General features: G+C 41.0%; 1 long non-coding RNA gene across 2 annotated transcripts in view; it reads left to right on the top strand.

Annotated features, from left to right (window-relative positions):
• The window catches only part of LOC127668405 (uncharacterized), a 35,697-nt gene extending 14,588 nt beyond the window's left edge, over nt 1-21,109 (top strand). Inside the window, exons 3-4 of one of the 2 annotated variants that reach the window (XR_007974097.1) lie at nt 5,418-5,604; nt 18,652-21,109. This is a non-coding gene — a long non-coding RNA (uncharacterized LOC127668405). Of the gene's footprint in view, nt 1-307; nt 630-5,417; nt 5,605-18,651 lie in introns of those variants that run through there. The other variant, XR_007974098.1, reaches the window with a different exon arrangement.
• The last annotated feature ends 1,997 nt before the right edge of the window (nt 21,110-23,106 follow it).

Raw genomic sequence — 23,106 nt, 5'->3', positions numbered from 1 at the left:
CCTAGGTCTTTGGGTCTTCATTTCTGAAGGCTTCCGTGACACATAAATTTTGATTAATTGCATTTTTTAAAAAAATGTGTATCCTGTTAACTTGTCCTTGTCATACAAGTGACAGCAGTGACTCTCTGCTGGGTGAGGAAATGTGCCTCTCCTCCCCTTTCTGACCCTAGCAAAAGGAGGAGAGAAAACATTATTCCAATTTAAAGGCTGGTTTTCTTACTAGCAACAATTATCACCCGGAAACCAAACTATAGGTTGCTCCTGGGGTAAAAGAAACCATTTCTATTTCTAACCTTTCTTTACACAGCGTCTAACTGCACTGTGAAAAAGAAGAATGGTTCTTATTTCCTCTCAGTTGCAGTGAGTCACCTCCCCTGCTCAACAGCTCCTCTCTCAGCCGGTGGAGACGTCTTCACTTAGCACTCCCGCGGAGTGAAATATCCCAGGTCGTGGCAGGGAGTCTTTCTGCAGTTAATTAAACAAGCTGGCCCTCCAGCCTTCAAAGACCCACGCGCTCCAGAAGCGAACGTCTTCATTCAAGTAAAATCTAAGTGGGGAAGCCAATCTTTGAGGTGTGTTAATCAGATGCTTCAGGAAATGTGCACTCAGACCGAAGGCTTTTCAAATCATTTTGCCATCATCATAATACATATCGCTGGTCACTGTTTTGCTTTGTGTGGCTGGCGAGTCCGGGCCCCCCCCCCCCGTCCTGCCCCCACCACCCCCCCCCCCGCCCCGCCCCAGCGGTGGACTTCTTGGAAACGCTGTTTTACTTTGAGTGGCCCATAAAGTGCCCTCACTTAGCTGAAGCAGTGGGCACTCATTGACCACGAATACTTGTTATTCAGGTTCTGCTGGTCTGTGATAAACACAAGCCCAAAAGGCCAGCACTGCATGCCAGGACCTCACAGAGTTTCTTGTGTATTATTATTTAAAATGTTTCTCTCTACTCTGCAACTTACATGTATACAAGCCATCATTTTTCTTTCTAAATAAAACAAATTGTTCTTGTGAGCTAGTGAGTATAAGAAAGACCTATTTTATGGAATAGTTCAAAACACTTGAAATCATGCTTCTTTTGCAAGGCAAGGCCATTGAACATATTATCTCCCCGGACTTTCAGGGAAAGGGGAATTACAAAGATCTAACAAAATCAGCTCATGTATTCAGCTAATGTGTTTTGAGTTCGGTGATGTGCTAGATACAGAAATCAGGTGAAATAGCATTAAAATTGAAAACGACAAGAGTTCCATGAGACCCATCTTTATTATATAGAGTCAGGTCTTGTGTTACTAAGCTCCCTTATGCATAGACTGAGAAGAAATTAGGACCCTGCCCATCCACAAATTATTATAACGATCACATGGTGAAGACATGGGCATGGAATGCCACGTCCATCACCCTGGGCCAGCTGCACTGTCTGTCTTCTCTACCCAAGAGCATCCTCACCCTCCTCAGCACCATCGTTTCTGCTGCCTTAGGGTGGTTTTCTAGAAACCCATGAAGGAAGTTTTTACTGAAGGGGGTTTGTGTTTGTAAAGGAGAAGGGTCAGGAAAACTGGGCAAAGAGGAAAGCAAGCCTCTGATGAGATCTGCATTAATAACTTAGTTTGTTTCTCTGATGAAACTGGCAAAAGAAGGAAGAGTCCCTATTGGCCAATGAGAGGTTCACCATGGTGGAGAGCCATGGCAGGAGGAACATGGCCGCTGGTCACATTGTATCCATTGTCAGGTAGTTGGGGGGGGGGCAGGGAGACAGAGAGAGAGATACAAAGAGGGGAAGGGGGAGGGGAGAGGAGGGGAGGGGAAGGAGAGGGAGAGACAGAGACTTACAGACAGAGGAAAACAGAGAGGGGGAGGGAGAGGGAGAGAGACAGAGACAGAGAGACTGAGGAAAACAGAGAGACAGAAAGGGGGAAGGAGAGGGTAAGAGAGAGACTGAGGAAAACAGAGAGACAGAAAGGGGGAGGGAGAGACAGAGACATAGAGAGAGAGAGACTGCGGAAAACAGAGGGGGAAAGAGAGAAAGAGAGGGGAGAGAGGGAGGGAGAGAGAGGCAGAGACAGAGAGAGAGATGGAGAGAGGGGCAGGAGGACAGAGAGAGACAGAGAAAGACAGAGAGAGACAGAAAACAGAGAAACGGAGAGTGGGGAGGGAGAGAGAGAGACAGAGACAGAGATACACAGAGACAGAGAGGGGATCAGGGAGAGAGAGACAGAGATATGAAAGAGTCAAAGAGGGGAGCAGAGAGACAGAGAAAGACAGAGGGGGGAGGGAGGGATGGAGGGACACACACACACAGAGAGAGAGAGAGAGAGAGAGAGAGAGAGAGAGAGAGAGAGAGATTATGCTGGTGCTATAGACCACATTTGAATGGTTCTTCCTACTTCAATTAACTCAATTCAGATGTGTTCTCATTGAGTTACCAGGGGCTTGTCTCCTAGGTGGTTTTAGTTATCACCATCAAGCTAATAAACAATATTAACCTCACAGTTTTAACAGAGGCAGTTAGGGGGCTGAGATGACCCTTCCAGTTTGTCCAAAGTCCCCATGCGATCGGATAAGTGAACCCCCTTGTTCTAAAGGGAAGATATGGGGGCTGGAAGTATCCGCTAATGTCATAAATACAGTCTTGGCCTTGGCACACCTTGAGGCAGTCCTTAAAAGCACACCATCATTTTATTTCTTTTCCATATCACAAGAAGACACCATAGTCATGATAGGTGACAAATTATACCTGACCCTTGAAGGATCTCTAGAGGCCTTGAGTCTACGATCTGCTGAAGTGGTTCAGAGGCTTGAGCTGTACAAAGATGACCTCAAACTCTCCCATCGCCACACTCATTGCAAGGTAGCTTCCATTCCATGTATTAAATGATAAATTCCCAAGGGAAGGGGAGGGTCAGCTGGTTAAAGTGCCACCCTGTGATTAAGCTCTCTGCAGCAACTCTGTCAAACATTATCCAGCCCCGACTTGACTGACCAATCCCTGTAAAGATGAACTCACTGCATTCTTCACCTGCTGTGGCTGAATCTACTTTCCCAGCCTGGTTTTTTACCTTTGTTCCCACTGATGTGCAATGGAAGGACACAGGCAAGGATTGATCTGTCTCCCATGTTTTGAACAGTCCTTTATTTTGAAATGTGCTCAGGTCCCACAACTTGACTCTGATTGGTAATGTTTTCCAAACCAGCACACGGCCTTGCTCCTTGGACTATGTCTGTTCTAAATTGTGGCAATCATGCCATGGGTTTTCTAACCCATGTAGGAAGGATTTGACAACAACTCTCTCTCATGCTCTGGGGCCTCTTTCTCTAGATGGTATCATGTTAAAACACTAGTATGTAACCTCCACGTATGAAGACCATGACGTGATTGAGAAACCACAGCTTAAGCCAAATCTCTTGTAATCACTTTTTAATATGGTGAACTTGTTTTTTGAATGCTAGTGACAGAGTCCATGCAGATTTATGTACAACTCAATTTTGTCTCTGATCATGAATATTGAGATCTTAGTAGAGACTACCTTTGTAAACATATTTTTCTGAAGTGCGATTAGAGCGCTATTAAAGCGCGCGCACGCGCACACACACACACTTAATAAAAATATTGGCCAGAACAACACAAAACTTTGAGGAAAAGAATTTTAAAGTAAAAAGAAATTGATCTCTATTCCCATCTTTACACTCACTCTCAATAAACTCGTGAGCACACGGGAGAGTGAATTAGATGCTGGATAAAGCAGATGGAACGTTGTTCTGCTCACCAAGTGAAAAAGAGATGAGATGTTTTATAAGTCACACTATCAGGCTTTTGCCATACAGTATTTATAAAATGTGAACACCTACTCAAAGCTTATGCACTGCATTAAAATAGCCGTGAAGATATATCATAAAGAATTATCAGCTGTCTCTCATTATCAGCCAATGATCTAGTCATGGTTCCATACAATCCAGAACTGTGTTTCCATTCATCTTTTAAACAGATTAAAACAAATAATCTGATTTTCAGACTTGGATCGCTGGTGGAAATGACTTCATTGATCTGACTGGGAGGAGAATGAGAAGGGTAACATTTCTACATTGTTTGTCTTTGAGTTCAAGATCAAATGTCATTCATTTTCTCAAGAGTTGTCAGCCCCAACTCTGAAGGAGTTTTAAGAGTCACCATGGTAATCAGAAATCATTTGATTATGTCTACACAGGTCTTTTTTTTTCTTCATATTAAAGCTTACTCCCACATTCTCCACATTCCTTTCTATTTCCTTGGTGATTACTGTTCATCCAGATGTCTCAGATTAAAAGATATTTAAGAAAACAATGAGATGAACCAGACAATATTTTGCTTGTCCATCCAGATGCTTCAGGGCCATGATTTAGAGAAAGAGCCATTATTCAATTTATCAGAAATTTCCCAGTAAGAAAATCTATACAATAACTATGCAGAAGAATGAGGACTATCACACATACAGTACTTGCACGGTGATGCAAGGTTTTTGTTTGCTTTTGTGTTTTGTTTTGCTTGGCCAGTGCTTTATCAATGAGTTGTATCTCTAGCCCCTGGGTTTTTGAGACAGGCTCTCCTTGTACCCAGGAACGGGCTAGGTAACCCAGATTGACCTTGAATTTGATGTCTTCCCATGCAGCCTTCCTAAGGCTATGATTATAGGTGTCTATATGCCATTGCTCCCCCTTGAATAGACACATTTTTAACCAAATAGCTCCATATTTGCTTACCATTTGACTCAAGTCTGCAAACACAAAGTTACGGAAGGAAGGAAGCAGGTAAATACACATCTCCATAAGCATTGAAGAACTTGAGGCATTGTCTTTAATGTGTTGAAAAAGGCCTCCTTTTGATCTCTAAAGTGTAACCCGGTCTGGCTTAGGGTCTGGCTTTTTAGGAGAAGGGAAAAGTGCCTGGAGCATAGAGATGACTGTCTCAGGCCCCGGTTCTCACTGCTGCTAACCTGCTTTGAAGGTCTAATGTGACTGTCTTAGCTTGCCACTGTTCACCTGTTCACGGGGTTGCATGGTTAATTATTTACCTTCCTCGCTGGTCTCCTCGGGGATTCTTTTCTTATCAAGTTGCTCTGTCTGAACTCCAAACAAACAGCCTCCCTGGGGCAGTTAGTGCTTTCACTAAACTGGGTTTCTGTGACAATGCCTGAACATTTTTTTTTTCTGTTCTTTCTCTCATGGTTTTTCTCGTTCTCAGTAACCAGGAGTAGGTCAGGGATCACTGCTGTTGCTGTGTGGGTATTTGTGGGTTTTTGGGCCCTGCTTCTTTTTGATTTTTTTTTTTTTGAGCTTACTGTTTAAATCTTCTACTTATTTCAAGAACCATTGTGACTCTCCACTCCATAGAACCTTTCAGATGTCTCTTGATAAAAGAAACCTCTTTGTTCTGTCCCCAGGGTTTTCTGCTGTTGGTGGATTTGGATCTCAGCCTCTGGAAGGGGCTCCACCCGCTCATCTCGACCTTGAGTGATTTCATAATTAAAAACAATTAGACAGCCAAGTTGGTATTTTGGGCTTTTCTCTTCTTTCCTCCCAAGACTCCCACAGGAGCAGATTGCTCTGGCCAAATGTGGCAGAAGAAAAGTGAGTAGGTGGGGGAGGGGGTGGGAGTGGAGGGGAGTCGGTCCAGCAGTGGCCCCATTTCTGCACTAATTTTCAGTCTGAGTTCCAGATCCAGTCTATCTCTCTCAAGCTCTTGTCTTTTAAAGGTCTCGGGCAGTATATCTATGTAGGCTATTTCAAATCATTTTGGGAAAGAAACGAGGTTCTAGAAATGAAATAGAAAGTGGAGGGGGACATATGGACGGCACCCAGACGAGTCAAGCAACTTGCCGATTGCTCACCATATAAAGGACCTAATTGAGAACTTAAGAATTGCCCACAAGAGTCACCGAGATAGTACCCACCTTCTAGGGAGTGGAGGAGCCAGAGTGGATGAAGTTCTGAGTGGTTGTATGCTATGGACACAGACAGAGCCATGGTAAGGACGATGCCTTAGTACCATGGGTGTGTGTGATGGTTTGTATATGCTTGGCTCAGGAAGTGGCACTGTTAGGAGATGTGGCCTTATTGGAGTAGGTATGGCCTTGTTGGAAGAAGTATGTCGCTGCGGGGTGGGCTTTGAGATTCTTCCTAGCCATATGAGAGTCAGTCTTTTAGTGGCCTTCAGATATAGATATAGATATATAAGATATAAAACTCTCAGCTCATCCTGTACCATGCCTTAGTGATAATGGACTGAATCTCTGAACCTGTAAGCCAGCTCCAACTAATTGTTGTCCTTTATAAGAGTTGGCATGGTGGTCAAGGTGTCTCTTCACAGCAATGAAACCCTAACTAAGACAGCTTGGCAAAGTCTTTCTGGGGGTGGGGGTTGGGGGGAGAGGGGGGGGGCTCAGAGGGATGGATGTCTTCCTCTGTGGATCTGAGTGTGAATTCTGACAGTTTGCAGAAAGCATTCACTATTGCTGAAGTTTTGTCTTTCACTTGTATTGTAATGCTAAATACTGCCCCACCCCCAAGGACTGATTGCCCCCCAGGGTAGATAGAGTGCCATACCCAAGTGACATATCCAGTGACCTGTCCTCTGAGTTATCCCTGGTTGGTGAATAAAGATGCCTATGGCTATAGCCGGATAGCATTGCGATAGGCAGGGTCTGGGTTTTCTGGCTTGGGTCTGGGGAGGACCATGAGAGGAGAGAGGGGGAAGCCGCCATGGGGTAGATGATTCACCAAAATACATCCATGAGGGCTGGCCAATTGGAATTGAGAACTGTCCAGATGGAGCATGGCAAATTAGAAAATGGGGTTAATGATGGGGAAATAGATTCTAATAGCAAAGAGGGTAGATATCTTTCCAGCTATAGTGCTGATTAAGGCTTATTGTAAATATAAAAGTTGTGTGTCCTTTATCTGGGAACTGAATGATCAAAGGCACGGTAGAAGCCCCTGATTGAGATGAAATAATTTTGACAATACACCATAGCTTTCTTCCCATCCCCAAAGCCCCACCAAATGTTTATGGCCTGAAGACAAATCCCCTGAAAAGGCAGCTCTAACTTAGGTTAGCTACATGTCTCCTTGATTCAGTAGTGCCACATCCCTGTTCAACTGTATATAATAAACACTTTGGCTTCTGGATGCTGTGACTTCTCTATCTGAGATCACAAATTTTCTGTGTCCAAGTTTCTGTCTGCCCATGTACCTGGTTTTGTTTTTTTCTTTTCTTTCTTTCTTTCTTTTTTTTTGTTTTGTTTTGTTTTGTTTTGTTTTGTTTTGTTTTTGTTTTTGTTCCCTCATTGTCCCAACCATCTCTGGAACTGTGCGAGGACTCTGCACCCACCCTCAAGGAATGGTAGTCTAGACTAGAATATGATACTCTTGAGTCCCCTCTCCACTCACTCTGTGATACCATTAGTGTTTTGAAAAGTACATTTCCTGAGCTTGGCACAGTGGTGTCCCCTGTTATCCTAGCACTCTGGAGGCTGAGCTAGGAGCATTATGAGTTCAAAAGTAGGCTGAACTATACAGCAACATCCTGCTCCAATGCATGAAAGAAAACAAATGGGGAAACACACTCCTTGTTTTTCTAACTAGGGCCAAGTTGAGTCAGACTGAACTTGGCAAGGCCTCAACTCTCGCATTCCTACATTAGCATCAATAGCAGTGCCTTGCTAATACAATGGCCGATTAAATGATTCCCGCAAAAAGAAGACGTCACCACAGCATTCAGCACACACCAATGGCTCAGTGCATGCTGTGATTATCACCCATGTTCTCTGATCATAAACATTTTCATGAGAAAAAATTGATACATTTGAAACTTATGAATATTTGTTCTCTTCATATTAACTCTTTGCAATGTATTCACTTAAGGCTTCCTAGTTTCTATCAAATGCACCATTTTAGATGCAGTAATTCCTTTTCTTACAATCCAGGCAGGTAGTGAAACTTCAAACCCAGCAGCCATAGTCTAAACTCGACATAGAAATGCTATATACATATATATATATATGCTATATATACATATGTGATAATTAACATATTATACATATGTTATATATGCATATGTTACATATAACTGTATTGTATTCTTAAATTTTAGGATTTGTCTTTGCTTAAGAGACTCACACTTGGTGTACATGAATAGTTAAAGCAGCATTTTACCCAGATCAACTCTAGTGAAATGATCATACAATATCATTTACCTCCTTCATCTCTGCCCATTTTGGATGCTATCAGATGAAGTTGCTCCGACATATTTTGCTTTAGAGGCTTAAAAACATGGATTTATGACAAATAAGAAAAAGAGTGTTACCTTGGTAAAGCCCCAACTCATTTTGGTTATTGTGTATCAAAACACCATTGAAGAAGAGTTGGTGACAAAGAATTATCCCATTTCTTAATCTTATTTTATTTTTGTGCCTTAGCATTGTATTTGTCTCAAACTTAGATTGGTCTTATTTGCCCAGGTGTGATAATTTTTGCACAAGATACTCATGGTTGCCCTTGTAACCTTTCTTTTAATAACTGGATTTGTTCCAAGCATTCTTGTGGGGAATAATGGGCATCTTCTCCATTAAAACGTTTGGGAATTTGTCATCCCCTTTCAAATCTGAAGATGAGAGCCAGTTCTCAACAAATCATTAAGCATTCGTCTGAATTCATGTGTTATGGTGAAGGTTAACACTGCCTTGAGACTCCTTCAGTAAAACTATTTCTTTCTCAAAAAGAGAGTTCAGCAGAATTTGTATTTACAAGATCTTTCCTCTCTGGCTGTGACCAGACTTTAAAAGCACTCTTCTACATAGTTGGAACACGTCTTTGATTTTATACTTTCCGCATATGTAACCCCTAAAGGACTGATTCTAGAAAACAAAGTGGAAGTTATCTGTGGAGGATTAGGTCATCAGTTTATCTTTATCGTGTTGTTTGACCATAACTACCAGTCACATCATGTCCAAGCAATGTGAGCATGTCGGATTGGCACAGTAATAATAGCAGGCTGATAAGTAACCGATCGGCTTCCCCACAGCATTCTTTCTGTGGTAGATCACTGTCTCTCTTTTGTTCCTCAAAGCCCAACAATGGCTTGGCATTCTAGTAGGTGGTATTTCAAATCAAATAAATAGCACATGTCCACTGGGATTATCACCTTGTAATACCTTGCTTCTTTGTCTGCCTAATGAAAACTATTCTAAATGTAAGAAATTAAGCAACTGGTGCCCCCAAACCCAATAATTAATATGCATCCTTAATGTGCTTTTTAAATAGAGTGTTTGGAAAAGAAATAGTTTGTTTAATATATTACGAATGTGTATAAAATAAATGAAATATAAATAGATGCTCAGTTTATAGCTTTGTAACTAGAGCCTACCTCATACTACTTTACATGTAAAATAAGATTTTTAACATCTGCTTCATATTTTTTTGGCCATGCTTTATACGGAGGATTCAATTCAGGTAACATCTCACTAATTCTCATCCAATCTTTACTTCAATTAATAAAGAACTAAAATATAATAAAATGCAACACTTGATGCCAAGTGATACTTTCTCATTACCTAAAGAGTGTGTGTGTCCTTTACCTGATTGACAACTCGAGGAGTGTGAGGTCTGTGTCAAGTATCATGGCTCCTGGCACAGAGCATGCTCAACAGATAGTTCTAGAAGGAATCCACGTGTGGGGAAACATGAGTTATGACGATGGAATGGAGAACCGACAACTGCTCAGATAATAAAATAGTGGCTAACCAGGCTTTACAATAATTACATTAATTTATGACCCATTAGTGAGATAAGGCATATACTTGGTCACATAAGGAAAAATAAATACATGTTACTCTCAGCTGAGTATAATGCAAACAATACTAAATACTTATTACATTTACCAGCCATTTGCTAGTAGATCCTAAAGTGAGAACTATTCTTCAGGGTTCCAAAGTAGTGAACATAAATAGTTCTATTTTAATATATATATATATAATATATATATATTATATATATATTTATATATATATATATATATATATATATATATATATATATATATAACCTATGGATAGATCCTACAAAAATTTAGCTCCAAAAAGTTTTGAAATTTATATTGTAGAACCAGCATATACTTGATTTGTTTTGTACGGTATAATACTAATCCTTCTCCCTGGAAGCCACAGCATTGCTTCTCAAGGCAATTTCCAAAGTACAGATGCTTTCCAAAGTCATAAATTACACCCAGTTTTCAGAGATGTAAAACATATCAAAAGATGTCCTCAAAAAGTAATTTCCAATTCTCTTACAAATGAGAGGAAATAAAACATCACTTAAATATAAAATTGTTGCTTAGCTGCAGAAAATTAAAATACCATTTTATTTCAATGAAATTCAAATTTTAACTGACCTATTTAGAAGAAAAAGACACAGAACTACTTCTCATATTTAAGTAAACTTTGACATTTTGCCCCAGGGAATCTAGGCTACAGAAGAAAAATAATTTGATAACAGAATATTAGATCATGGCTCCATCAGTAAAAATTCATTTCAGCATTGCTTGAAAAAATAAAGGATGGAAAGATTTTAAATTTTGTTCTTTGAGTTTTTTGCCAAATTTGAGCCTGATTTTTTTTCCCCAGTGGTATTCAGCTAACAAATAACAAGTAAAGGAAAAAAGTGTGGGCTGGTTCTCTCCCAGTAATCATCACAAGATGCCAGAGCTAACTTTCATATTTTAAAAATATATATATGTACAAAAAGTTAAAATTATGTAAATCTAAGTAAGCTTGTTTCTTTCAAAAGATGTCCAGAAAAATATTAAATTTATACAGATTGTTGACATTGACAGAGATCATCAAACCACTTTTTCCTGGAGAAATACACGTCCAGACAACCACCACTGGGAGCCTCAGCATTCCCCACAAACTGCTATTCCATTTCTTTATAGGCCGGGCTGGGCCAGGGAAGCTGAACTTCCACCACGCCCTTGAACATTTTACGTGGGCACTGGGGCGTGTGCTACTTGTCAGGGGCGTCACTTTCTTCAAAACTCTTCTGATGGATAGTTTTTAAAGCATTTCAAAACAACCCCAGGTGAAAAGTGCATGTGTGTATGTGTGTGTGTGTGTGTGTGTGTGTGAGAGAGAGAGAGAGAGAGAGAGAGAGAGAGAGAGAGACCAGGCAGACAGACAGACAGAGACAGAAACAGTAACAGACAGATAGACAGAGAAAGAGATAGACAGAAAGACAAAAATAGAGACTCTTCATGGAGCCCTTGGTCAAATGTGAGTGGGTTGGAAAGAAACATATGTTTACTGTGGTGCTTGACCACTTGAGCAGATTTCCCTTTAACTAAGCAGGCTGAGGTAGACGATCTGTCACAGATCGTATGCAACATAACATTCCAGGATTGACCCATATAAATACAATCTTTTCAGATGTATGGAAATACTTCTAAAAAGGCATCACCTTGGAGACAGGGGGTAGGGGAGGAGGAATGGGATGAGGAACTGCGGAGGGGAACTGAGGGGGCACAGCTGGATTGTAAATAAATAAAAATAATAAAAATGTATTTAAAAACTCCTATAGATCTTTAGGCAGTTTATTAGCATAAGAACATTGGAATACAAAGTGGCAATGTAGAGGACGTGGTAACCAGTCATTTAGATTTTTCTAGGATTATACAGACTTATTTCCCAAGGGTATTACAGCTTCTACTCTGTTTCCTCTCCCACTGTCTTCCTGTGTAGCTCAGGCTAGCCTTGACCTATTCTGATCCTCTAGTCAGAATCACCGTCCTAAGTGGTGGGCTTATAGGTGTGAGCCATGACAGCTGGCTATTACATATCATATTAAAAAATAATTCTTTGATAGAAAAACAACAAAATTTATATTCCTTTGTGTGTGTGTGTTTTAAAATATATGCCACCAAGTCCCTTCCTTTTGAACTATTTATTTTTAATTTGGAAATTATCTCTGACAGCTCATCATTTCCTCCAAGCCTATACACATAGGTATTTTTGTGGAATTCCCACAATTTCCCTTTTGAGATTATCACTAATACATGATATATTTGTAGGGACTGGGGTACTCTGGGGTACTTCATTTGTGAACTCTGGATGTATCCAGGGTGTCCTCCTTATTTATACTGGAGGTCTGCTTATTCCTGTTTACCCCGGAATTCTCAGGTCTCAGTGGGAGTGGTCTCAGTTGTAATTCTGCTCCATTCCTGTGGCCATAAAACCATAACAATGGCCCTGCCTTGCCAGTCTCTTACCCCACAGGCTGGCTGCCTCCACCTTCCAGGGGCAGGCAAGACTACTGTCATGGCCATTTGTTACTTAGGTCTGGCACAACTCATACCACAGAAGTCTTGGCTTCCTCAGAGACTTCCTTCCATGGAAGAATCTGGAATGTGCAAAAATTCATAGTGACCATCACATAACAGTAAGGAGAAGCTTTAAGATATAGAGCTTCATTCCATTTTCTTTACTTCTTATTTGCTATTACTTTTTACTTATGTGTATATGTGTACCTGCATGGGTTTATATGCATTTCATGCATTGTGTAGCCTGTAGAGGCCAGAGATGGTGTTGAATCACCAGGTGCTGGAATTACAGGTGGTTGTGAGCCACCAGGTGGGTGCTGAGAACCAAACCAAAGTCCTTTGCAAGAGTAGCAAAGTATTCTTACAGGACATCACTTATATGCTGCCTTCTATTTCTCGTTGGCAAGCAGGATCTCGTGTCAGATTTCTGCTCTGAAAAGAACTCATGAAAAACAGGAAGATGGAAAAGAAAGAAACCCTGTTATTACTCAGCAGCGATGAGTCAGCACATGAGAATTGGCGATTGGCAGAATGAGCTTTTGCCTGGGCTGCTACACAACCCCTTGGGAATCTTTGGTGCGATGGACAGCCGAGATCTTTGGCAGGAGTTCATCAGAATTCCTAAAATTTGTCTTCCTAATCGCTGGCAGTAGTGTCTCTGGCCTCTGCTGCTTTTGTGCTTACGATAGATTCCAGAATTTCCTAATTCTCTGTTAAATTGTTTTCTGATTTAAAAGTCTCATGTGTAGTTCAGAAGTAGGGAGCTTGTCCAGCATCTGCAAGGCCTGAAGTTGATTACCAGCCCACCAGAAGGAGGGAGGGAAGGAGGGAGAGAAAGGAGAGAAGGAGGAGGTACACACACACACACACACACACACAGTCTAGAATGGTTTTCATTTATTGCTGGAATAAGATAATACTAAATTTCTATATTTAGTGACTAAGTAGATAGAAAATTAGAGATTTCATTCATTCAGCATTCATTTATTTGTTAAATGAGTTCAGGCATTGGAATCAGGAGCAGAGTTACAGTTGTAATGGCAATCTCCTGCCCTCAATGGAGGCTTACTTTCTAGAGATAAAAATAACACAATAAACCAATACTTAAATGTCAGATAGTGATGCTAGGAAGAAAATAACAGATGATCAGATGAAAGAAAACATAAAAGTGGTGGTGTGACCAAGACTGAGTAGAGGAAAAAAAACCAGCTAAGGAGGTCATATTTGATCCTGAAAGGCCCACACAACAAGGGACAAGAAGGGAAGTGTTAGGAGATGAACAAGCCTGAGGGTTAGAGAGAAGCATCATGGAAGGCCTGCTTGGCTCTGGTTCAATACTCAAAATAAGACATGAGGATGTTCAACCAACTGGTAATATAATTAGACTCAGGCTTTTTAAAAATGTACCAGAGAAATGAGCTCTGTAGCAAATGGAAAAGTAGTGATTTTGGGTAAGTAATGTGCCACTCAGACATGCTGTTGGTATGGAACTGGACAAAGATGGCCTCTAGGAAAGACCTAGCCTTCAGGAAGGACCGAGGGATGAGGTTCACAGGGAAGACATCAAAGCCAAGAGTGTATGAGATGACAAGCTATCTTCGACTATGGGCCACACACCCAATAAGGGCAGCTGGAAGAAGAGACACCTACCATGTCAGAAGGGGAGCGTGGAGAATTGGTTTGGACTACACAAGTTAAGAGTATTTCTTCAAGGGAAAATAAAACAGGAGCTAAAACATGACTGGTTGACAGCCGGCAAAGATTTCTGCGCACGCAGTTCTTGTTTACCTTAAACAAGATAGCCTCAGCGAGACAATAGGGAGAGAAAAGGACACCCAGGAGGAAACAAAAGACCGGGAACTGCCTCCATTCATAAAGGACATCGACAAAGGAAAACTCAGAGTACTCAGAGTTCTAAGAGCTAATACCTGAGCTTAGTGCGATGGCAGGATATATACTGGCATAGAGGTGAACTATAGGTGTGCATAGTAGCAATAGTCAACTGAAAACTGAAAAGTGTCAGTTGCAGTCACACCCAAAAGTAAATACCCAAGGATAAATTTTAAGTTTTGTATAATTAAAACTAAATTATGAAGCCAGATGGCTCACACCCTTAATTCCAGCACTTGGGAACAAACAATAACAAACTAACAAAAACAAAACAAACAAAAAATCCCCCCAACACCCAAGTTACTTATTATAGCTAAAAGTATGTATTAAAGACACTAAAGCAGACATAAATGAGTGAGGAGGTATATCAGGTTCATGGATGAGACAATTAGTTGACTTTAAGATATCTATTTTCTCCAAATAAATCTAGACTCAGTGTAATAAGATACAATAAAAAGAGTCTATTTCTATTAGCATGCCAACAAGCTACTTTGAGACATTAATGAGTTTATTCTAAATCTGTATGGAAAATCAAAGGAAATAGAATAGGCTTAAGGAGTTTAGAAAAAGAAGATCAAAGTTAAGGGAGCACATAATCTGATTCCAAATTTACTCTAACGGTGCTCTGTTTGCGGGTGGGAAGATGGCTCAGTGGATACAGGCTTGCTATGCAATGGTGAGGAGCAAAGCTCATGTTCCCAGAAACCCTAGAGATCTGGGAGCAGTAGCTTCTCCCTGTGTTCTAGCTTACTTTCTGTTGCTGAGATAAAATAATCTGATCCAAACCAACGTACAGGAAGAAAGGTTTATTTCATCTTTAAGTTCCAGGTTAGCATGATCATTGAGGGAAGTCGAGACAGGAACTCAAGACAGGAGGAACCTGTCGGTAGGAACCATGTTGGAGCTGTTCCTGCTGGTTGGCTCTTTGGCTTAATCTTAGCTAGATTTCGTACATAACCTAGGACCACCTGCTTAGGGGTGATGGGACATACAGTGGCCCATGGGCTCATCTGATCTAGGCAAATTCCATGGTCAACGCTTTCTTCCGAGATGACTATAGGCTATGTTAGCTTTAATCATCTACTTTCAAGTGTGTATGATAATTAAAAAAAAAATTAAGCATTCTAGAAAAGGGAAAATCTAGGGAAAGCAGTTTGGGGTTTGTTGGGTAGGGTGGAAGCTGACTAAATGGCTCTGAGTCTGTTTTTATAGAGCAATGAAATGTTCTAATCTCTTTGTGCTAGAAGTTCCATGATTCCATCTCATTTTCAAATCTTATATCTACATCTCAAAAGAATGAATGTCTATAAATTGCATGCTTATTATTTTGTATGCTTGTTTTATTATTGTGGTAGGGTCTCATTTAGTGCATTTCTACATCCTAACAGTTTAAATGGTCAAAGGTGACCTTAAATTCATATCCTCCTGCACCATACTGGTTTATATGGTACTAGAAATCAACCCCCTGGGCTTCTTGAATGCTAGGCAAGTACTCTACCAAATGCATAACAGCCCCAGCACCAAATTATATGTATGTAAACCTGACTTTTAAAATAAAATAAAGCATGTTATTTGTTTGATTTTTTTTTTCAGACAGGGTTTCTCTATGTAGCCCTGGCTTTCCCAAAACTTACTCTGTAGACCAGGCTGGCCTCCAACTCCGAGATCTACCTGCCTCTGCCTCCCTGGATAGTGCTGGGTAAACTTTAAAGTGTCTAAGATCAAGGCATGAAAGCCTTAGAGATCTTCCTGAGAGCTATCTCCCTGGTAAAGCCCAAGGCAAAATGGTGGTAACAGCACACGGTCAATGAGGCAGAAAGCAAGACAGAGGAAGGATGAGTTGGTTGCCAACGAGTCTGCCATTTATCTAGTTCAGTGTGCAAACCCAGGGACATTTGGGAGAGAGAGAGCGGAGGAGGGAGTTGGTGTGCATGAGTCAGAATCTGCAAGAGCACTTGTGTTTAATGCTTTTATTTATGATATTTAATTTTGAGAGCATATATATATATATATATATATATATATATATATATATATATATATATATATCCTAGCTGTCAAATGAAAACTAGGAACAGTAGAGCTTGGCAAACTTTTATTGTAGGATGACAACCAAGATGTTGGAAAGTAACTCATGGTAGTCCCTGCTCCTAGGGATGTCTTTGTATAGCAAGAATGACTGTGGAGATGCTTTTTAAAAAATAATAATAATAATAATAAAAGGGGATATTGGCCAAATTAGACAAAGCTTATTCTATGAATTTACACTTATTTTGTGTTTGGTAACAGATGTAATATTGGCAGTATTTTAATTTTCTACTGCACTATACCTAATAATAAGTATACTTAATAATAAGACTTATTAATATTTTTGGCAGAAGAAGGGATAAGAAATAAAACCTGATTTTGTTAGTTCTACCTAGACAAGAAAAGGCTTTCTTTGCTGTCTGGGTAATGATCTAAGTTGGTTTCCCTCTGGAAACACCTGCCGTATCTTTTGGATGTACCAGTATCTCACTCTGCCTGGGATGGAGGTGGCCGCTGAGTGCCAAAACTCAGTGCCAAAACGTCAGTGCCATAATATCAAGCCACACACATGCATCATGGTGGGCAATCTTAGCTCAGATTGCATTCCTGAATGCTCCGTGATCCCTGTGTCTGCAGCAGCCAGATGGATCAACTCTTCCTTCACCTCTCCAAGCTCCAGCCAGGTCCCCACAGGAGGATGAGGAAGTGACTTCCGATGGCATGTGTGACATTCCCTTCACTCCGTTGCCCTTCCCAGGCTGCTGTACATAGCAGTGACAATTATAGTAACCTTGACTCCATGAGGAATGTGACGACTTGAATCTTAGCGATGAGTCATTCCAGAGCAAGAATTTGTACACTAGCGCCTGAGCTGGTGACTACATTATGGAAGCATTGGGCACCCATCTAAGGAGATCTGTTCGTGAGGCAGAAATAGACTTCATAACAATGAGTAAAAAATTTGCAAATACCTTTTTTTTTTTTTTTTTTGTCTGACAATGTGTTTTGTCCTAAGGACCAAACCTGGTACTGAACTAGTCTATTCAATTTACTACTCAGTGGCATTCTCTGGTATTTCTGGTAACCTTTCAGATGGCTGTTCTTCTCAAACAGCAAATGGGCTGCCCTCCATATGAAAGCTAACTGGATCTTTTGGAATCCCAAAATTTACCACATTCCTGAAAACTTGGGGGTGGTCTGGCATGAACCCTGGGTTCTAAATTCTTCAGAAAATTAAGAATCTCCACCTGATCCCCCAAATCATAGTTTGCTCTTGTGCTGTCTGCCAACTTCAATTAAATTCAGGGATTCAGTAGAAGTGACACTTTTTAAGTTCCAGGCTTAGACATCCTCAAAGTACATGAGTGTCATGGAATGGAGAGGGAGAGGAGAATTTAGATTTCCTTTTTTTATTCTCTCTCTCTCTCTCTCTCTCTCTCTCTCTCTCTCTCTCTCTCTCTCTCTCTCATAAAAGTTCTAGGATTGAGGCCAAGCATGCAATGGCTCTTGTGTGATTCAGGCCTTTATGAACACTGTGGGAGATGGGCTGTGGCATGTGGGAACTGGTCAACCTACAAGAACCACTAAATGCCTTTACCCATGGAACTGTAATATTGTAGAACAGAAAGAGAAATGGGAGTGGCTGGCCAAGCAATGGTGATTTAGACCTCATGAAACCCCATCATAACAGACTGCCTTAAATTTTCTGTTGGTAAAATACTGTTCATATAAATAACTACCATGATTCTGCATAAATTTATGAAAGATGACCTTGGACAAAACTAGAAAATAAAATCTTGCATAAGTGAAAATGTTCATTGTTCACAATCAAACCCAAAATTTTCATGTCTGTTATAGAAAGATAATTCCTGATTAAAAGCTTTTAAATATCTCATCAGACAATCATTTTGAAGTTGGTTTGAGACTTTTAAAGAAGACTCTAGGGGAATAAGAGTAACTTATCTTCTCTAGCTTGTTTACTGCTGTGGCTTCATCAAAGATACACATGATTGTGACATAGTTGTGTCATAGTGACTAGACCATTGCAAGCTAGCTGGTCTAGAAAAAAATTGTCCATCTTGGATGATGTGACGGCTAATCTTTGTGTCAACTTGAAGGATTTAGAGTAAGTAAGCTCTGTCCATGTCTATAGGAGAGTTTCTAGATTGGGTTGAGGAGAGAAGACACATTCTAAATGTGGGTAGCACTTTGGGCTGGAGTCTTGGACTCAGTAGAAAGAAGAAAAACAACTGGGCAAGAATAGTCAGCGTTCTCTGTCTCATAACATGTGGACACAATGTAACCTGCTGCCTTAAGTTTCTAATGAGATGGTGGACTGAACCACTAAATTGTGAACCCAAATAAACTCTCCCTTCCTTATGTTGCTTTTTCAGGCATCATCTTTCAGCGACATGATAAGGAACTGATACAGACAATGGCCTTCAATCAAGTGATATTGGGAGGACCTCATGAGTAGCTGATCCTCAAGAACTCGAGATACCATCTCAGGAGCCCATTAGGGTAAAGCCCTATCAGGCTGTCAGAGCATTTTCTTCCTACTCTGGATCTGGTTGAGGACTTTGTACCTTGGCATGCTGTTGTTGAATTTGGGTTCATTCCAGAGAACAAGAACCCTCTACTGATCTACTGTGGTTTCTGGCTTGAGATTTTGAAAGACTTTAGCTCATTGTATATTTGAAGTAGGATTTTTTTCCTTAATGGAAAACTCTTTCTCCATTATTTCAGTTCAAGTGACAAGGACATAATTCATGAATTCAAAGTGTCATTATGAATTGACCACTTAACCTGTTGGTTGAGCTGGATTGTTGTTTGCCTCTTTCCCTCAAACACACATATTTGAGATTCTGAAATGAAAATGCTTTGGTCAGTGTGGGGATAATTCACGAATGGGCTCTAAAATTTCTTCTCCTAAATCAACTCCACGTGTTCTTAAAATGAGTCTTTTTGATGCTATCTTTGGTTTTTGATGCTTCAACTCTCATCGTAGACTAGCCCAGCCTGCCATGCTTCCCCGAGGGCAGGCCTGGGCCTTCATCTGTAAGATAACATCAGTGGGTCATTATTTCAATTCTGATGAATGTGCAAATATAAAAAGGCCTTGTCCCATCTGGCTCTCTTCACAGGGGACTGAGAGATGGTGATGGCCAGACCACTTAATTTCTGTCGAGACCAAAAAAAGAAATAAAGAACAGATCTAGAGTGCCAGGAAACAGGAGCCAGGCATTTGGTTGTTAAAATCACAAGAACAACTGGATGGCCAACACAGTCTGATCTAAATGGCATGAGCGTTTCATCGTGGCTTTCTGATCCACACCATCAATGGCCATTCCTACAACTGTAGAAACCTAACATTCTCCATGACTGTGGTAATGCTAATTCATACTTGGTCTCTGGCTTCTGATGAAACAAAGCCCTTTCATGATATAAATGGGAAGGAGAGCCAGACTTGATTTGAAGATCCCCATGAGACCTTTCTTCTTACAGACATGACTTGCCACTTCCTTTTCAAATCTGGGGGAATGCTAAACATGACTCTCATGTGGGATGCACGCTTGGCAAAGTCTGAGTTGGAAAAATGTACACCTTGAGTGATCTGCTTGCCACCAGTCCTCAGAGCATCTTTCAGATGCTGAGATGCCATGTTACGACCCAATATTTTGCTCCACTGACTAAACCCCAATGTTAAGAAGCTAACAACTTTTACAAGGAAGCTTCTGGAAGGAAAGAGAACAGCTTCTTCATCGATGTCAACACTCAAGCAAATGTATTCATAGCTCTTTGATATGTCATGATTGTCCTTCAAGTAAATGTACTCCAGGAGATATCTCTACTTGTAGAAACAAAAAGAATAAAATAAAAAAATACTTGCGTGAGGTAACACAGACCCAACAGGACATACATGGTATGTACTAACTTATAAGTGGATATTAGTCATGAAATACAGAATAACCATACTATAATCAGCAAACCCAAAGAAGTTAAATAACAAGGAAGGCCCAAGGGAGGATTGGTGAATCTTCCTCTGAAGAGGAAACAAAAAAGATATGGTCATTGGAAGGAGGGAACTGGGTAAAGAAAGGAGGGGAGATCATGTGTAGGGAGAACAGAGGAGACAGAATGGAGAGCGGCTTGGAGGAACAATCTCTAGGATGTGCCAGAGACCTGGGATGGGGGGAGGCCCCAGAGGGTCTATGGTGGCAACTCTAGCTGAGACTCCAAGCAGTGGGAGAAAAGTGGCCACTTTCCTGTAGCCAGGCAGGACTTCCAGAGGAGGGATAAGGTCATTAACCACACCCATAAAACCTTCTACCCCAAATGTGTCCTGCCTACAAGCAGTACAGGGGGAAAAGGCAGAGCAGAGACTGAGGCAATGGCCAACCAATGACTGCCCTATACTGAGACCCATCCTGTGGGCATGAACCAACCTCTGACACTATTAATGTTACTCTGCTATGCTTGCAGACAGGGACCTAGCATAACTGACTTCTGAGAGGTTCCACTCAGCAGCCAATGGAGAGAGATGCAGAGACTCACACCCAAGAATTAGATGGAGTTTGAGAAGTCTTACAAAGGAGTTGGGAGAAGAATTGGGAGACCTGAAGATGACAGGGACTCCACAGGAAGACCAACAGAGAGACTGAATCACCAACCAAAGTGCATGCAACAGCTGAACCTAGGTCTTCCTGCACACATGCAGCAGATGAGCAGCTAGGTCTTCAAGAGGGTCCCCAAATAACTGGAACAGAGGCTATCCCTTAGTCTGTTGTCTACCTGCCTGAGGATCCCACACCCCTAAAGGGACTGCCTTGTCTGGCCTCAGTGGAAAAAGATGCACCCATTTCCACAGCAACTTGGTGTGTGTGTGTGTGTGTATGTGTGTGTGTGTGTGTGTGTGTGTGTGTGTGTGTTAGTGTGAAGGGTAACACTCAGAGAGGACTTCCCCTTCTCAAAAGAAAAGGGGAAGGTGGAATGGGGGGAAGACTTGCATGAGAGGTTACTGGGAGGAGAGGGGGGCTGATATGATATAAAATGAATAAATAGATAAGACTTGATGACTTCATATCATGAGCTGTATTTTAACATAAAACCTGCCTTGCCTCATGTGATAGTTAAATTCAGAGGTGGACTCAACTGGAATAAGAGATGCCCAGATGGCTGGTAAATCTTTTTGAAGATGCCTGTGAGGGTGTTTCCAAGAAAGATCAGCACTTGATTTAGTAGACTGGGTGAAGAAGATAGGGCCACGTCAGTGTGAGTGGGCACCACCCATCTGTCAGAGACTCGATATAGCAAAGGACAGGAGTGGATTCACTTCTCTTTCTCTGGATCTGTCTTCTGCCCTTGGATGTCACTCCATCTTGTTCTTAGGCCTTCAGACTCAGACTAACACCTATACTGCTGGCTTTTCTGGGCATCCAGCATCCAGCAGATCATAAAATTTCCTAGCCTCCACAAGGCATTTATAGTTGTGTGTGTATATGTGTGTGTATGTGTGTGTGTGTGTATGTGTGTGTGTTCTATTTCTCTAGAAAACCTTTACTGATACATATGCATGTATCAAAAAAACTTCTTCAGAGGTATGATAAAAAGAGCTTATTTTTTACATACATTTTGCCTTTAGTATTGTTGCTGATAAACTCAGAAGGCCTCTATTTCCTCAGCAATTAAGAAGTCTGCTTTAAAATATTTCTAAGATCATGGTTTCCTATTTATAATTTCATTAAAAAAATAGATTCCCCTTTTCAAAGTTCCATTCACGAAATATATTGTGATTATAAATGATGAGATTTATCTGTAGTCACTCTGAGGAGATAGCATCTCCATCTTTGAGGAGGAGAGAGGAGACAAGGAAAGGGGAAAAGAAAGAATCAGAAATTTCACCAAGAGAAAATTTGCTAGTCTCTGGTTGTATCTCACCTTTCTTTGGATGCCAGAAAATTCTTCTACGATAGTCAGATGTTTTCTGCTAGTTTTGATGGGGGTTTGAGCTTTAAAATTCAGGTATTTTACACACATGGATAATGTGAAGGTACCATAAAACTGAAAATGATATCCTTGCATATTTATAAACATATTTAAATCATGTCATCATAAAGACCACACTCTGTTTACTTCCTTCAGGAAAACAAACAACAACAGCCAGAGATTGTGCATCTTTCCAAGAACCAACTGCTTAAAATTCTCCAGGGCACAGTGTTACTCTTACTGTGTTTCCGTATTTCCAGTATTATATGAGCATTTAGTATTTTCAGGTTGAGAACTGGCCACCACTCTCCTAAGGCTCCTGAAGAACTGTTTTGAGTTTGTTCACATGGTAAGCTTCCTTGTAGTCACAGAACCCAGCTATGGATACAAGACACATTTCTTTTTCTGTCTAAAGACACACATGGACATGCAAATGTGTCTCTTTGGGGTCACTTTCATGGCGCACTGGTGTTTATAGAAGCAGAGCTCAGCACAGCGCAGCGCAAACACAAGCACTTTACCCAGAGAGCGCCAGACTCCATTAACCACTTGAAATCCCTGGAGGGAAATGTCATTTCATTAGGAGGCCTCTTGGCTGCTAATCAAGGGCTTTCCATTTCCTTAAGCATATTGATTTGGGAACAACTTTCCTTTTCTGAAAAACAAACAGTTCAAGAAGAAGCACTTTCTGAAGGCACACCTAGAGAACCTGTTTTGCTTGGGTAAATAGAAATGTGGTAAAAATCATCGAGAATTCATGCAGGATAAAAAGCCTGGTGTCTTCTCTCCGATGAGAAGGCACTGATCACACTGAGTCCTTTACCAGTCTGAATGCCACAAGAGCCTCCATATCCCTGAGCACT

This window comes from Apodemus sylvaticus, chromosome 18 (genome assembly GCF_947179515.1).
Source record: "Apodemus sylvaticus chromosome 18, mApoSyl1.1, whole genome shotgun sequence".
Taxonomy (NCBI): domain Eukaryota; kingdom Metazoa; phylum Chordata; class Mammalia; order Rodentia; family Muridae; genus Apodemus; species Apodemus sylvaticus.
Note: the sequence above shows the minus strand (reverse complement) of the source record. Positions and strands in the feature narration are given on the sequence as shown.